At 40.5% G+C, this 17,956-nt stretch overlaps 1 protein-coding gene and 1 long non-coding RNA gene across 16 annotated transcripts in view; one reads left to right on the top strand and one right to left on the bottom strand.

Moving 5' to 3' along the window:
• RAD51B (RAD51 paralog B) overlaps nucleotides 1-17,956 on the bottom strand; it is a 459,905-nt gene that overhangs the window by 212,672 nt on the left and 229,277 nt on the right. The window lies entirely within an intron of this gene.
• Nucleotides 4,792-8,751, top strand: LOC311436912. The gene is made up of 2 exons (XR_014693168.1): nucleotides 4,792-4,834; nucleotides 8,336-8,751. It is a non-coding gene; the product is annotated as an uncharacterized lncRNA (long non-coding RNA).

Genomic DNA, 17,956 nt, shown 5'->3' with positions numbered 1-17,956 from the left:
TCACTGCAGCATCCTATAACTTCCATCATTGTCAACGGAGCTGCATATGATGAGAAGCGTTTTGCACGGCAGTGTCTATTTGGACAATGAAACCTTTCAGACAGAAATAAAGAATGTCCAGATATCTGGTACCTACTGAAGGCCAAGGATTCTTCCAAGGCTTATCTGTTGCTTATAAAGGAAGTGCTTCAGGTCTTCCAGCCAAAGAAACTACCAAAAGAGATTTGTGATCACTCAGACTAGATGACAAGAACGGACTGTTCTTTCCCTAGCATCTTGCTTCTTTTCAGTAAGGCTGATTCTCAAAATAATTTGTAAAAATTATTAAATGAAAATAAATGATATGAAATTAAATATCAGGTTCTGTGAATGTATAATAGGATTTCCACAATTTATTTTGGACCTATAAATACACAGGTTTAAGTTTTAACTTTGCTATCATCGATATAGGTAAAATAAAGCTCATAGTATGTGATCGGCACAAAAATGAAGTCGTGTAACCATTTCACCGTGCAAGTCTATTAAAGTCACACAGTCAAAAACATGAAGCTACTATGGAAACACAGAGCAGAATTTGTTGAGAGTGCAAGAAATTTACCCTTCCAACTTAGTTAAATACAATTTATTATTAAAGTGACAGCTTCATGCACCAAAAGCCAAAATATGACAACACTCTCATACTTTAACTTGCTCACTTCACATATTTGGATTCAAAGCTTTGCTGCTGTCTGCAAACCTGTATTACAGCGCTCCAGTTTTCACCTGCAGACAGGTACGCGTGTTCAGCTGTTACAGCAGGCAGTGGGATTTGGGGGGACATCTTTGGTGGCAGATTTGGGTCTAGTCACTTAAACTGTTTAATACCTATAGCTTCCGGCCATTTGTGGTGAACAGAAGCATAGCAACAACTTGCAGCCATGGCTCATCTGTGATCATACTCACTGAACTGAGTAACATGTACGCTCTTCACTCTAATACTGGCTATGCTGAAATATTTCCCAAGTAAAGCCCATAAAAAATAATAACAACAAATTAAAAATCAATCTGCTGAAGACTAAATGTTTTGTGAAAACATGTAGATGCCAGTAAGTCTTCTGACAGAAAGGCTGCGTTCATACCTGCCAAGCAGACTTGGGCAGAGCCCTGCTGCTTTCCAGCCTGCTGCTCGCGAGCAGCCTGCCCGCAGGGGGGCTTCGGGCCAAGGATCCCAGGGCTTCCAACCTAACAGCTAGGGAGACAGAAGTATGGGGGAGGACATCCACGATCACATTTTTCCAAAGGGTATGTTGCAACTCTTGAGCAGACACTTACATTTATATCCTTCCATTCCCATTAGAAAGGTTTTCTAAAAACTCAGGGGTTATTGCACAACAGAAGCAGAATTTACCAGCCACACCTACTACAAAGAGCCACAGGCTTAATCCTTTACCAGAAAGCTGATCAACTGCCTCTCAACTGCACTTCCCATTTCCCTCCTTTCTTCTGAAATTTCTCTGAATTTTCCACCCTCACCTGGAGGTGTGCCCTAACTGGTAGTTTGGGAAACCACCGCATGACTGCCTCCTGGGTCAGCCGGCCGGCCTCCCTGCTCCAGCAACAGCATCGTGGCTGGCACAAGGCACAAAGGCCCCGAACGCTATAACCTAATGACATTCAGGAAGGGAGAGGCAATTTGCAAGACAAATTTACATTATCAAAGGTCTTACCGAAGTTGGACAGCAGAGATATTCCATCTCTGTCAAATTTACCAACCGTTACCTTTGCCGGTGTATAGACACGCGTACCTTCAGAGTACCCTAGCAAGAAGTGACACCTACAAATAGTCCCATGGTCCTTGACCCTAACTGTGGACATGCTTTGTCCTACAACATATGAACAGCTATGACTCAAATGCATTAGTTGCCATTCGAAGGTTACGGTGGGAAAGACAACATAATGCCTAGAAAGGTCTGCCCGGGTTCTGTAGGGATACCGGCAAACTTAACCATAGCTAGACCTTTTCCACGTATGTCACCAGACAAAGTTAATGCAATCTGTATTGTAAAGTCGAGCATTGCTGAAGAAAAATAACTTGACCTGTGCTAAAATAAAGGCTGGGCTTGTATAATTAAGTTCTAAATGAAGGATACATCCCTGAACTTCTCCAAGTCATGTTACATCCCATAACTCGTGAGAAATGCCACAGAAGTTTCAATGGGTTCAAGTGGTGAAAACAAGACTTGCACTTCATGTGGATGACAGCATTTCAACAAACACAGTGCCTCTTTATGTCGTTCCCACCTCCTGCCTCAATGCTAACCTAGCAGGAAATAAGATGTTTACCACCCAACACTATTCTGTGCCCAACAAAAGCTGATCACGTTGGTTTCAGCCCAAGCCTACTTAACTTACAAGACACGGCAAGATCGGAGCCAGAGGCGCCGTGGTCATTTGGCAGTTAAATGCAGCAAGAACATAGAGAAAAGCTCTATAAGCCATCCTCCATTGGCTTCTCTATCTTTTCCTCCTCAAATGTAGTTATGTTTAACCAATAGCCATTGCAACTTTGATGAGATTATAGAAGTTACAGAAACAGTTTGCAAACGCTAGCAATACATTTAATTGGATTAGTATAATCTCAGGGCATTACCCTGTGGTTAAGCTACAATAACACAACATGTTGTTTGGAGAAAGTGCAGTCACCGATGGACTCTTGTTTCCAGAATGGAGCCTGGTGTGAAGGCCATGGTTAATGCTCATCTGCACCTCATACAGCCTAGTGCAAAGGCAGGTGACTGATGCAACCTTGCAACTAGGACAATGCTGTTAGTTCAATGTGCAACCCCATTGCAGTAGGGCTGAGCTGGTTAACATAGCTGCATCATATTTTCTCAGTTCAAGCAGAGAGGGAAAAGTACATAAGGCATTCTAACAGACCTTGCCAGACCACAGATGTGTTGTCATATCCAAAGCAAAATCCATGTAGCATATGAATCAATTTGAATATAATGCTAGAGACTAAGGTATGTATTGGCTGAAAAAGAACCTAACTGTTCTTATTCCAGCCATTTAAATCCACGCTTATTTATTCTCCCTTCAGAGGAAAAAAAAAAAAAAATCCAGGGAAAGAAGAAAGGAAAAAACTGCCAGAGCCTTTCTAGCAGAACCCTGGTAAGCTGAGGCCTGTTATTTCCCTGTCTACAACTGAGAGATCATCACCTTCAGGAACAATCCAGGAGAAATACAAGTTAATTCTGGGCCAGTCAAACACAAACCAAAGCAAATAGCTGGTGTTAATATTTATGTCCGTGTGGATAACTACTTCAAAATTAAAGAATCTAGTTCCCTTCCATCCTAAATTTGGTGTCAGCTTCAACATCACACACATAAACAAGATACATCAATGTTAAATATTTAATCTTGTTTTCTCCCACAACATAGCACTGGTATTCAAATCAGTGCTCCTGAATCTTAGCAACTTTTTTTATTTTTTGAAATAAATCAGCTAATAACTATGATTCTTTGTAACCGTGTTAAATGTTTTACTGCTTTTTTTTTTTTTTCAGACCTATATCTTTTACTGTTCTATCCTTAACCTTAACTGTAAGCAAATACATATTTCAGGTTTTATACATTCTGACTTGAAGTCTACTCGTAAAACATGAAAGATGAACATAATGCACAACTGAACACATCACAGCCCATGCATAAAGGTCCTTTACACACTGTATTGCACACAATTCACTTCCCTTGATTGCCATACTTTTAGGCTGGAATGCAATACCTGCTTAGCAGCTCTACAGCTGTATTGTTTAGAAGCTTGGGATAAGAAGTGAATCATACTGTATTCAACAACTCATATCTACTTAGCACATAAAAACAGTATATACATATATATATATGAACAACAACCCAGTGAACTCTGTCTCAAGGGTCCCTTATTACATTGAGCACCCATCCTAAAAATCAGTAAAATCTTGATTATGGCAAGATATTTACAACGCTATAGCGTGTTTATTAAGTGTATTTTATAACAGCCAGAAGCTTGTGGTTTTTTTCTTTTTGTTTTGTTTTTAAGTGGATAGCTACGAGGTACTTGCACTACCTTTCTGCTGTTTCTGGATTTATCTTTCAAAGTTACAGATGCAAAAACATTGTGGAAAACCTAAACCAAAGTTCATTCGAAAAAGAGTTTAATCCAAATAGAATCACAACTAAATAAAGCCATAAAACCAGAAACAGCTCTAAGTACACTGTAAGGAGCCCTTAGATTAACTGAGTTTGCAATAAATTCTGAAACACAAATAAATTCTAAGTGTACCTTTTGGGTCTTCTGGCAAACAGATTGCATAGCCTAGATTATTACCCATATGGGAGCTTTGCCATATTAAGGGAATTAACATGCTGCTTGGCTTTTGATAGCATGAGTTCTTAAATGACTTTAAAGGTTCTGGTGTCTCAGTTTTGCTTTCCATATTAAAGCTGGCATAGCTAGCAGTAGTGGCTCGTTTTGGAGGACATGCACAATTTCAGCACTGGCTTGGAAGAATGTGTTGCTCAGGGATGCATGTGTTCTCCATTTGAGGAAACCACTGAAATAAATATCACTGAAATAAATATTTATCAACTCAGCTATAACCATTTCCCCTTCATACTGGACAGTGCTACAGACTATATGGAATGTTAACGACTTGACTATTCATTCTTTTCATATGCCTCATTTAATTGACTAATGTCACATCAGATATACGCGTGGGGGGGGACTTTTAAGTCCCACCAGCTCCAGTACAGTAAGAAAATTTGTTGCTTGTGTTTATTTTCCCAGTAGAGATCTACGTCCCACTTTCTCTGCAAGGTAAGGAGCTAACTCTTTCAAAAACGATGATTTAGATTCTTATGTAGCTATTTCCCAGAGGTAAAGAAAGCGTAACTTCAGGGGATCTGAAGTGTGACTGAATTTTCAGACATCTGTGGTAGTACCTTCGCTTCTCTTCTGCAGGTCTCCCATTCACACACAGGACTTTTTGTTAGCTTCAGTGACATTCCACAGCAAAGTCACATTTCTCAGTGTCTATTGTGCCTGCTGCCTTGTACAGAATAGCCTTTAATGAATTGACTTCGCCACTAACCCAACAGCAAAAATTCTCTATTATTTTGTGTGCCGTAACAAGGTGGATGTTCCCCTTAAAAGATTTTATCAGTGATGTAATTTCCTAGTACAATCATGCCGGGAGGTGGGGCCGGGGGAGGGAAGAAATATTGTCTGAGATCAGCACCAAACCTTGCCTCATCTCCCAAGGGTGATGAATCACGCACCCTGCTTAGAATAAACATGTCCTGAGTAAAGGGGACTGTTGGATGGAGCAGATGGAAAACACCCTAAGCAGAGGATTTTGTTTGTCTGTAGACGCCAGCCCAATACATAAAGAGGAAAAGTCGCTGCTCTGTGATTAAGTTGCTGTCCCAAGTATCTCTCAACCCCCTCACAAACAACTTTTTTTTCCCCTTTGTAATCCTGTTTGTAAAGTACTCAGATTAGCATTTATCTTTGCGTTGTGAGCATCTCGCTGTTCTCCATGGTGTATCTATTAGCTGGTTAGTACCTAGAAGCGCGTATTTTGCATAAACATCCACTTACGTGATTTTTTGGATGGAGGCACCAACAGCAAGGGAGGTGGGGAGAGAGTGTGGAAAATGTTAGAATCAGAGAGGGGAGCCAAGACCGAAATGGGGTCAGCAGCAGGAAGGGGAACGGGGTGGAGAGTGTCTGCGTCAAGCTGAACCGCCTGATAGAGGGAACAGCAAACAGGTCAGCGCTAGCAGGGTGTCACGATTAGCCGGCAGGACAGCACGAAGCAATGAGCACGCTGTGGGCATGTGAGGAAGCCACAGGACAGACTTTACAGAACACTTTAAACGGTGTATTTTATACATTTGAAAATTGGATTGGGATAGAATAATACAGTAGATTAACTAAGCACTGCTCCACGAGTCATCATGGTTCCTTTTTTCTCTTATTGCTCAAAGAGAAGTCCAAAGCTCTCACAGGCAAGGCTGCAGAATTTATAGACAGCTCTAAGCAATTTTAATGCTTTCCTTATGGGGAAGAAGATGCTAGCATGCCAGCTGAAAAGCACAACAGAAAAAGACCCCTTGAAACTTCATACAGCAATGAACAGTTACCTGTTTATGTAATGCTCCTGTACTCCACCAACTACACTAGCTTTTGATAAGTTTCTGATAATCTTTTATTACACTGTGTTGATCATGTTCTCTAAAATCCTCTGTGGAGGTTTCTGTAGTCCTGCTTTATCAGCTCAATCTCAGAGACTGATCTTTTCATGGTTTAACAGGGCTGTAGAGATCAATTGGAAGCTTTAGTACATAGCTGTTAAATACCTCTCCATAAAGACAAATGTTCTCAAAGGAGATCCTCCAGATTACTTCCTCACTTCACATAAAAAGCAAACAGTGACCCGTCTTGGCAGAAGGGATGCTTATTCTAATTAGAAACCTTTCCACAGGTCTAGTTCCTCTATCACACAATAAAGCAGTAAGGTAAATTCGAGGGGATGAAGGGGTGAATAGACAAATATGAGGGAGTCAGAAGGTGTTAGAAGGATGCTAGAGCTATCTATACCTTTGTGTTCAAGTGATTTCAAGTGATTCAAGTGATAAGGGATTAAGTGTCCCAGTCAACAAGCACAGAAATACTGGTGTAAATTCAGGTGGAATCCTGACTTCTTGTCTTCTAAACAATGCTTTCCCCATCACCCTCAAAAGCTCCAGTGATTTGATTGCAGGCTCAAGACGGCAGCTACAGAATTTCATTTTTGTTTGCAGACTGGGTAGATGCCACCCTTTTTAGTCTCCTTTACTGTGGATTTCACAAATAGCTGCCATCCGCCAGTGGGTTTCAGGCAACTGCCAGGAGAGTCAATTCACCAGCTTGCCAGCCCCCTGCCACGCTCAGTTAGCGATCCATCCCAAGCACAAGACAGCCTGTGCTTGGCAGAGGCGAGCTACAGATAGTTGTTCCCTCCTCTCCTTGCTTTCTGGGTTAAGTCCTTCTGCTGACTGATGCTGACCAGATGGGCTCTCGATTTTAATAGTTATGTGAAAAGGAAAAATGATGTCTCCTGATGTACTTGTGCTGAACAGAAAACCCACCTCAGGCTGCAACATGCCAAGAGTTGCCCATTTCAAAACCAAAACAAAAGAGCCTAGATGCTTTACATCTATTGAAGCTGCGGAGTGTTTCACACTGGAACCGTGCATGCACACACACGCACAACAGGCTTCCCAGTGCAAGTGAAGGGGCTTATTAGAGATGAAAGACAGCCTCACATCACCCCTTGTAAGGGACCATTGTCCCCCTTTCTGCTACAGTGTTCTGTGAAGCTGTGGGAAACAAATGACCTCCGAGCCACAGCACTGTGCGCAAGTGGGAAAGAAAAGGAAGGGGGAAGGGAGGCAGTGTTGTGGGAGGGCCAGCGTCCTCGCTGTCCCGTCTTCCAATGCTATCCCCACGGTGCCATCCCTGTGCGCAGCATGGGGGTGTTTCTCAGGCCTCCAAGCCTTGCTGCAGCAGCCTGGACAGCAGCAAAATTGCAATCTGAGCTGAGAGAGCAAGGCATCCTCCTCCAGCAGCACAAAGGGTTCTCCCACCTGGCTGTTTCCTGGAGCTTTATGGTTGAAGGTGTGCTCCAGACCTCCTGCTTTTCATTTGTTCCTCTTCATATAGGTACTAAAAAATCTTGCTTCACTTGTAAGACGGGTAGGCAGGAATCAAACAACAGAGAAATCAACAAGAATTAAGTGAAGCACTGAGGAAAAGAGTGAAAGAAGGATATGTGTGGCAGACAAAGGAAAAAGTAGCTACAGCTGATGCTTATCCCACACTATTGAGCTTCTGGTTATGAGGGATGCTCAGAGGAGCAAAGGTGAGTTAAACAGTACTCAAGCACATGTGAATACAAAACACCCCCATTTATTTTTTCTGGTCTTCTTGTCCTTTTTACTTACTCTGCATAACCTTTCTTGCTGTCATTTGATCGATCTTTATTCAACCTTCTCTACCTAAAACAGAAGAGATAACGTCCCCCATTATGACCAACACTGCTCTGAAGAACAAGTGTGACATTTGTGACCACCAGGCTAAATTACTTATTCTACCGAGGAGTGAAGTCTAGCATTTTTGCAAGTACATCAGCTGAGGAATATAAATCCCTCAACTTACTGATAAAAAAATGTGTTTTCCTCTCAGCATCTTGTTCAAGATTTCTGCCTTGATATTTGTAGATCAGTCAAAACTATATGTAACGCTATGTGACCCACCTCTCTGCCGTGTCCACAGTCAGCCACCACTGTGCCAGAGCAGTCAGGCTGCCAGAGCAAAAGAGGATGCTCCTGCCTGCACCAGGAAGAGAGCTCTCCCCTGGACCAGAAGACAACAGCATGGGTATAACTATGTTCAAAGTTACAGACATCAGCAAAGTAGTTTTCCCTGAATTTCTTCAAAACCTCTGTGACACCAGAAAGATCATGCAGTAACCAACCCTTGACCTGATTTCCTTTTCAGCCTGTAAAGAAGACAGACCGTATGATTGCTGTCATTATTTCTGTACTGTAAATACTCAGGAAATGCTGAGACACTTCGGTAGTGCATGGTAGTAATGGCATATGCAGAGAAAGTTTCTTTTCTTTTTCTTTAGACATCTATGTAAGATCATACTTTTAATTAAAAAGTATATGACTGTGCTATCAACAGCACCACTAATTGTTACTTGAAATTTTTCAAAATTTCATGTACCTCTCCATGATAAATTCTGTTTGTTTTAACAAAACTCAAGCTGGAGCCAGGCTTTTAAGCCCAGCACTACACAGTCTGACTTGCAAACATATTCAGGAAATACCCAGAGCTAAACAAAAACTGTTCTCAATTATTTTAAGTTCATCAAAACATCTCAGGATAAGGTTCTGAATCCCTTTTTAGTTAATAGAAATGCCCCTACAGCTGGAACCCAGACTACAGCTATAGCCACCTCTCTTTCCAAAGTCAACAAAATTTTCCGCTTCTGTCACAAGATTTTGACAGTTGTTACAACATCAATGAATCAAGTCTTGTGGTCTCTCTAGAAAAGCTGCATTATCCCCAGCACACATAAAAAGGGGATCAGCAGAAAGACAGCTTTGGGGTGGTTATAACCTCTAGGTTACACTGCAAAGTAAAATGGAGATGGGGAGAGAAGCCCTTCCCTTATAGCTGGTCAAAGGCTAAGCACATTCAAGTGAAGAAAACTTGGATTAAAAGTAAAAAAAATAAAAATGTTGCCCAGGACACAAAGTCAAGTGGAAAGGAAGGTAAAAAGCTGGAAGAGCCCTCATTAATCCTAACTCTCACAGTCCGTCAGGGGAGGAGAGAATCCATAATGAAGCATGGATCTGTACTGATTTTGTTACTCCCCAGAACAGGATTATGTACTGCTCAATGTAATTGTGTAAAAAACTTTCCAACTTTGCTTAAGTCCTTCAGGAAGTTTATGGCAAAGCCATGTACAGAAGCCAGGTCTCCAGATGCCTAGTCCTGTAATTTCAGAATACTTCTCAAAAGCCTTGTGTGCATATGTAAGCAATATCTCCTTATAATAAAATACATGTCACTGCATACATGGACTGTATCTGAAAGGTTGGGAATCCAATCACAGCAAAAAGAACTGAACTAGTGTCTAAGAAATGGGAAGTCAAACTACTATAATAGTAAAGCTTGGCTTTGCATACTGCTTTTCATATTCCATGTTCCTGGCAAACAATAATTACACAACTGGTTTATACTGTCCACCCTGAGTGAGAGGAAAAATCATGTGAACAGGAAGTATTAAACAAGACTATTCAAAACCTTTTGGTTTTAGTAATCTCAGGTAGGGAATTGCCTAATGTCTTCTATTCATCCTGTTGATGGTCCTTTCAATAGTCAACTATACATAGATAAAGTTAATAAAAATGACGTGAAAATATCTGCTAAGGACACTGGCTATGCAGCAGCATGGGAGAGGCAGCCCATAACCTTCAGATTAGCTAGCTGCAAAGGAAAATGAAATACATTAAACATAAGCATCAAAACCCAGGAGACCACATCCCTGAGCACAGTTATACCTGCTCTAAGTTTACTCTGTTATAAGCTGAGTTTACTCAGTTATACACAGTTATACCTGCTGAGTTTACTCAGGGTATACCTGCTTGTGTACTCTGTGGGGAGGAAAGTACAGCCATAAACTCAACAACAGCAGTCATTGCTTCAGAGCAGTAAGGCCTGCAGAGGGTCTCCAGTACCTCGCCTTCTCTTTTCTGGACAAATACAAAAAAAAAAAAAAAAAAAAAAAAAAAAAAAAAAAGGGGTGCTGCAAAACAGAAATAGATACTGCTGACTGATCCTGTACTATTCTTCATTTTGGTCACATTTTCAAGTCGCTGTAAAAACTACTACCTGAAGCAAGCTGAGTCACTTTTGTGCTAACACCGGAGAAACAGCCTTCATCAAAGCCAAGCAGGGCAGAACGAAAGCAAGCTAAGTACACACGCTTCTTTGCCTGAATTTATTAACACGCGTCTCAACAAATTTCCAAAAGAAAATATACTCCTAGCTAGCGAGTTGTTTAAAACTGCAGCAGAAGAACCAATCTGGCTCCCATTTTTATGTGGTTTCAGAAAGCAGCTGTTTGTGTTTACAGACACCAACAAACAATTCAGCTTTTTAATCAAACAAGAGCTGCTTGGGTGCCTTTGCCCATGGCTATGGGAATCAAATCACTCTGCAAAACAGACCTTTTACAACAATACTAAGAGGCCCTCAGCGGATGCAGGGGATTAGAGAGGCATGGTTTTTGAGAAACCAGGTTTACAGGCTGTAGCGCTCTCCATCCCGAGTCTCAGTAGCAAACTTCAAACTCTCAGAAGGGCCTGTGTTAGTTTTCTTTCATCTTCTCTCTCCAAATCCTGTTCTTTCTGCCTCTTGCATGTCCTCTTCCTTTTTTTTTTTTTTTTCCACAGTGCACATGCAGAAACACAATTAAATGTTAATTCAGAACTACTGTGAAAGCAAATTAGGCAATCCAACAGAGGATGTCACTTTTTTCCTAGCAACAGAGTATCATACCTATCAATGGAGGAGCACTTTGCAGTATGAACGCTTGCTTCATACTTAGAGGTCAAATAGATTGTGAGAGATTCTTTCCTTAATTTACTTTATCTCTGTGAGGCCTTTTCCGCACTGCTGACCTGCTTGGGGCTGTTGCTGACAATCACAAGGTGTGTAAGGCACAATACTACATGCAAATGTTCACTTGTCACAAGAACAAGCGAGTCACTCATTTCTCTAGAAGTAAATCAAACACAGAAATATCAATGGTGTGCCTCGTGAGGGGTCAAACTGAAAAGAATAAAGGTCAAGATTTCTGTGTTCTTGCACCAATACCTGGATCAGCTAGCAAAGGGGGAACATGAAAGCTCTGGACTTGATAGGGCAAAACAGAGTATCTCACTGAGAAGCAACTGCCTATTTCCTTCTCCTCCTGATGATAGCCCAGCAATGGCAATAGACTTACCTGCTTTATTTCAAAATACTGAACTCTGAGCCATGCTTTTGCAACTTTTTGGAAAGAAACATTTACAACATACTTGGCAATCTTTGACATTCCAGTCCACAAAGCTTCCATAAGAAACGGCCACATGAGCTAGGAATGCTGGCTTCTACCAGGACGTGTTTTCCTCTTGTAGAAAAGAAGCACAGAGCTTTCAAGAGCTGATACCCCAGAAGAATCCACTAGAAATGACCCAGCAGCAGGCATGGGAGGCTTAAACATGGATAGAAGGGAGCACAATCTCTTTTCTGCGGCCAGGCAACACAAGCCAGTTTTGCTTACAGTGTCTTCCTGGTTCCACCAGCAGGTCCAGGGCAAATTTGCAGACTTGGACGTGAGAAAAAAAAATTATCTAGTCTTACAGATGCTTCACTGAAGAAAAAAGAAAAAGGTGATCAAGGCCATAAAGGGAATGTAAGCAGTAACCTAAATGGGTCTAAAGACTGAGGGAGGACATGAATCCAGCCAACAAAAGAAACCACTGCATCACCATGACCAGCTGGGTGCCAGACCCCAAGACGCACTGTGACTGTCCACCAAAAGGAACACAGACCTGCCCTGTTCTGTCAATGCAAGTGGTGCTGTGGACACTAAGAATCACTACAAACTTGTTTTCCTACCAGGTTACAACAAGTAGATCACTGCTAAAAGACCTAGCGAGCGGCAACCTGGAAACACTGTGTTTTGGTTTTATGTGGGATCTGCTTCCTCTGGGACCCCTATCTAAGGTAGCACGTAATCCTTTCAATAAAGAACACTGTTCAGGCAATTCCCAAGCCAGCAGCTAAAGGAAAAAATAATAATCCTTAGCAAAGAATACACAAACAACTATCTGCAATCTAAAAGCAAATCCACTTAGATACAAACTAAACAGGAAACTGAAGTGTCATGAGTTTAAATGAGGGGAAGCAGCAGATGAGTTCTGCCTCTCTAGGGAATAAAAGCATTTCAGCTTCATGGCCACTGGCAGCGAGGATCTTTTTCATTCTCTCTCCTCAAAACCTGAAGCCTGTGATCTTTATCCAGCAAGTATGAAGGAAGATTAATCCCCTCTTAATTAACTTCTTGAGTCTTTTACCTTGAATACGAGTTCAAAATTCTGCCCGGCATCCTTATACAAAAACCAGCCGCTGAATTTCACAATCTAGGTTAGCCTTCCTCGGCAAATGCAGTTTATTATCCAGAGGAATGCCAAACACTGAATATGAGAGTTTATACAGACACACCACGCTATTTGTGCTGGAGTGATTAAAAAAACAGCAAATGAAAACAATGACTCTAATGAAAAGAATGGAAAAGCAGAGCACTGTTTGTGTTATGATTCCTAAAAACACGCACTTTCAAGAGTTGAATATGTAATAGTTTTCAAAACTCACAAGTGACCAGTAACGATTAAGACAAGTGGGCTAAATATTCTTCTCCCTCTTTACAGTATGTAAAATTTCTATTGAATTTTTAATCCCTGCCTTCCCCAAGTTACTGAAATTTCTTCTATAGCAAAATATCAGAGTTGATGCTGATTTTTTGTATTTCATTTAATCCAACAGAAGATATAATTTCCAAACAATTAGAAGAACCCCATTCCTGTTGATGCAAAGGTTGCAGTTGTTACTGATGCACTACCAAGGAACTCAGGACAATTCCTCCTGACTGGGCCCTAGGGGATGCAACACTGAACTTTACTGTTAAAACTGCCTCCACCTTCAAAAAAAGCAGAAATTCAGACAATGAGGTAAACTTAATCATGCTGTGATTATAAAGGTAAAGGAAACTAACCAACAGAAACTTGACAAAAAGAAATAACCCCCCAAAAAACAACACAAAAGCAAATAGTTTCCCATTAGATCTATATTTCTCCTTTCACAACAATGTCTAAGATACAAATTCACCAAGAATTTTGCTGAAAATGTTGTTAATCTAACACCGACAAACAGGAAATGCAAACACAATGCAGAACTGAAATAACCAACAAGTCATCCCTTCTCTGAGTACTATTCAAAGGATATGCTCAAAATTGAAAGGATTAAAACAAAGAATGAAGTACAGCTCGTAGGCAAATTTACTGGTATTTTAACCAAAAGCATCCACCTCAGGACATGAAGGCCTAGATTATATCTGCACAGTGCATTGTAGTTGCTCTACAATGAGCAGCTGAGGAAACTGTGACTCACAATCACAGTTCCCAGCTATTTTTCTCCCTATTTTGATGGGGACATACGTGACTTCACCCACTCCTTTATCTCATCAAATGCTTGTGGCTGACAGCTAGAGCAGTACCTGAATTTATGCTTTCTGGTCTTCTTCATACTTGTGCTCACTGCAGCTGCCCCACTGGAGCCACACTGATTTCCAGAGCAGATCCCCATTTCTCTTGTCGACTTTCATCTGAAGGTTAGGACAGACTTGGTTGAGGTGAAGGAGCACCCCACAGCAACCAACAAACACCCATCATGAATAGCATTTAGTATAGAGTATAGAATCAACAGCTGTACCTGGCAGAAAAAATCAGTTCTCCAGTATTGGTGGTAGTCACTGGTTTGGCACTGATTGGGAACCGGTAGGTACAATTTCCCCCGCCACTCCAGGGAAAACTTTGTACATAAAACTAATACTCCCTTCTGTCCCCTTACTGAATTCCACATACAGGATATTTCTGGAATGATAAAAACAACACGCTTTACTCACAGGCACTGAAGGTAATCCCTGTGAATGGGTCAAACTAATTCTGACTTCTATCTCAGTAAGTGAGAATCACAGCACCTTAAAAACAACACAAGTTTCTGAAACTTTCATAAATAATAATCATCACTGTTAAGGCTATTTCATTCCTCCTAGTCCTGGCTATTCAGAATGAGTTAAAACTTCCTAGGCATTTTAGGAAGTCAGAATTCCAGTGATGCAAAACTATTGCCATAAGAAAATAAGGGCATGAGTGTGATGGGGAAATTTTAAGCAAGACAGATTTTATACTCTGTGAATTATAACTTTGTTCTGTTCTTTTTCACCTTTACGCATCTGCACAATTGGAGTCATCTGGGACATACCAAAGGAATGATTTGTTTTTCCATCTCTCAGTCAAAGAAAGCAAAACAAAATGCAGCAGATTTTCTCCAGAAAATAAGCTTTTGTGATGTCTGCAGCCCAATATTTTAGATAAGAGATTGAGAAAAGCTTCCACTTATAAAAGCATTCATCTGCAACAAATATATAAATCTCCTGAATGGATCCTGTAATTATAAACAGCAGATAACTGGTATCTGAACTTACCAGTCTTGATAAGAATAATGCTACAACTGGCTAAGACTACACACAGACAGGAATGCATGTTTTTCAAACAGGGTACCACTGGCCCCTGGGTCTTGGATCCCAGCATAAATGTGGTCAATCAGGCTTACCACTACAATAGAAGCCCTTGGTCAGAGAGTGAATGAGGAGCAGGTACAGATGAATGGGTTGATTCTTGGCTCCCAGCCATACCATTCATTAAGCTGTTGTCCGAAGCAATGAAGGAATGGTAATTCATAGCTAAAATAAGCGAATGTTACACTGTTACATGATCATTCTTATGCCAAAGCATAGATAGAAAAACTTCAGTTTAGCAATGTGCCTCCAACTTCCAGTGCTGTCTGTGCCTACTCCTGAAGCACAGCTTACAACTTGTCCCTGGCTTACTGCTGTGCTTGAACTTATAATTAGCTTTTTTTAGACAAAATAAGATTATCCTAGGTCTTGAATTACAGAAAACGCAGTCCAAGTTCTCTCAAAGGCTGTCCAGCAAGGGCTGCTAACCTAAGAAACCTAAAATTACATTGACTGTCATCAGACTTAACCTTTATAAATTCAGTCTTCCTAAAGCGAAGTCAGATGCACATCTGTGATTAGCAGCACAACTCTGATGTTGGCTACAATATAAAATGACCCCGGCACTGGCTACAATTGGAAATGGCCCATACATAGCTCCTTACGCTGGTAATATCAGCATGCAATTTGTTGGACAGATTCTATAATCCACAGATGAAGGTAGTTGTAGGTTTTGAGTTTATCCAGCATTAACAGCCCCTAATAGCCTAGTTCGGTGCAGACATAACAAATGGAAATGGCTTTAAATTATCCTTCCCCCGAGACATAATTTCATAAGAGAACAAACTCTATATGCACAAAGAGAGATTCCAATGTAAACATGTGGTGGAAGCTAAAAGCTGCAGCCAGAGTTAGGGCAAAGCAAGGGATATGATTTCAAAGGCACCGATTTCTTTCCAGTTCACAATATATATATTCTTTTCTGCTGACTTTTCTGCCCTCTGTGCTCAGAAGACCATGTATATTTCAGAAGTCACTTTTTAACTTTTTGAGACCTTAATGGGCTTTGTCTCATTTTTCCCCTCACCCAACAACCCTGGCTGGGGTACAGAATCTACAATCATTACGGATTAATTGCAAGCAGCACCAGAGTCATTACTAGCATCTGACTGTCAGCATTTTAAATTATCCTTTAAGATCTCAGAAGAATTTGGACTATTTTATTAGCTAATTTAAAATTCTTAAACTGAAAGGAAAAAAAAGAAAAAAAAAGAAAATGTATAACAACTCCAGTATGATGGAAACTTTGCTCTTTTATTTCTCAGGATTAATGTAATATCGGGCTGATTTTGTATTTGATGAGATGCCAAGCAGAGTCAGAGAGAAGTTCTGCAGAGAGAAATCCAATGCCCGTGCTCACAAAGCCCGTATTTACGAACTCTGATATTTTTACCCTCTGACTTCTTGGCACGCCGACAAATATACCTATGAGGACATTATATAGCAAACATTATTATTTGGAGGTTTGACCTCATCACCTCTCATAAAAACTCAATACCGTATCTGAGTTAGACAGAAAACTTCCAGCAATTTTGCACAATACGATATTGACTTATTTCAAAACTGAAGTTTAGCTGCCTAAAGGTTAGTCACTTTTGTTGGTTTGTCTTTTCAGCAAAGAAGCTGTTTTTAAACATTGCTAACATCCACTGCTGAAACAGCACCCTAAGAGAATAGATAAATTATCTATTTGAAGATGATACGGTGCGTTTGGAAACTGGACATGTTGCATCTGCTATACTAGTAAAGAACAAAAATGTTCCCCATCATCTCAGGCCTATGGTTTCAGACCATTGTGTTTAAATAGAAATAACCTGTATTTATATATTATCTGTAATTAACTGATTTAAGGATTAAAAACAAAAAGTGGACAGAAAAGAAATGAAAATACTGAAACCAGGAAGAAAGCGGGTAATGTTTGTGCAAGCTAATGTTTCTATGCAAATATTACTCAGTGTAAAGTGGCAGAAGGACTGCCATTTTAAGTATTTATAATCCAACAAAACAGCCTGCATGTACAAAAAAAGTTTTAATCAACTTTTTGTGTATTATGCATTATGTGAGTGTTATGTCTCCAACTCTAAAGGTTGCTATACTTTCATTACTACAGGCAAGATGTGAACAGGCTGAGGTGTTCGGCTAAAGAACATGTGAACAACTGATCAAAATTTCTGTGTTGCCAATACTCACGTATCCAAAATTCTGCAACCATGTTCTGTCATAACTATGCCTAGCGTCTCCATCTTCAAATCCTGCCTTAATTAAACACACCTAAAAAGCCACTGGTACCAAGACCAGTCCGTGATTCCCCTAAGTAGAGTGCTTCACTAGTAGGGGAAAAAAAGATCTGATAAGCAAAACATCTCCCTAGAAAAACATAATGGGAATAGCCATTCCTCTGATTTGCCTAGATATTGCCTATCAATTGTAAAAGACTTGTGAGTATGTAGTCATTAATAAATCCATCTACATGCATACACACACACACATCTTCTAGTATATCCTGAAACATCTGCATGTTTATGCATGAGACGTGGAATGTGAAAGCTCCAGCTGTTTCAGACATTCATCACTCTGAGAACGTTTTCTGAAAGGGAACTGTGCATTAGAACTTGATACTCCTGTCTTTTAAAGAAGCTTAATTTAGGCAACTATGGAAACGGGAATTAAATGTTTTTTAGAACAGCTACAACAGCTAAGTAAAAGGGCTTTACAAATCAAATGTTAGCTGGGAGTTTGCTTTAATTTTACTAAGTAACTTCCTCCTCCTTTTTTTTTTCTTTTTTTCTCCCCCTTATCATTCTCCAGCAGTGCTGGACATACATGAAAAATCCATACTATACTAAGCATGAGTTCTGGAGAAACCATGAAATCTCTCACCTTTGTCAAGCACAGTCCTTCACTTTATGTTGTCCTTTTTACGGGATGTTGGGATGTGGTAGGATAAAACACCAAGAGATGAGGGCATCCCAGAAGTT

The sequence above is a fragment of the Aythya ferina genome (genome assembly GCF_964211825.1).
Source record: "Aythya ferina genome assembly, chromosome: 5".
Taxonomy (NCBI): Eukaryota; Metazoa; Chordata; class Aves; order Anseriformes; family Anatidae; genus Aythya; species Aythya ferina.
This window is presented reverse-complemented; position numbering and strand designations above follow the sequence as displayed.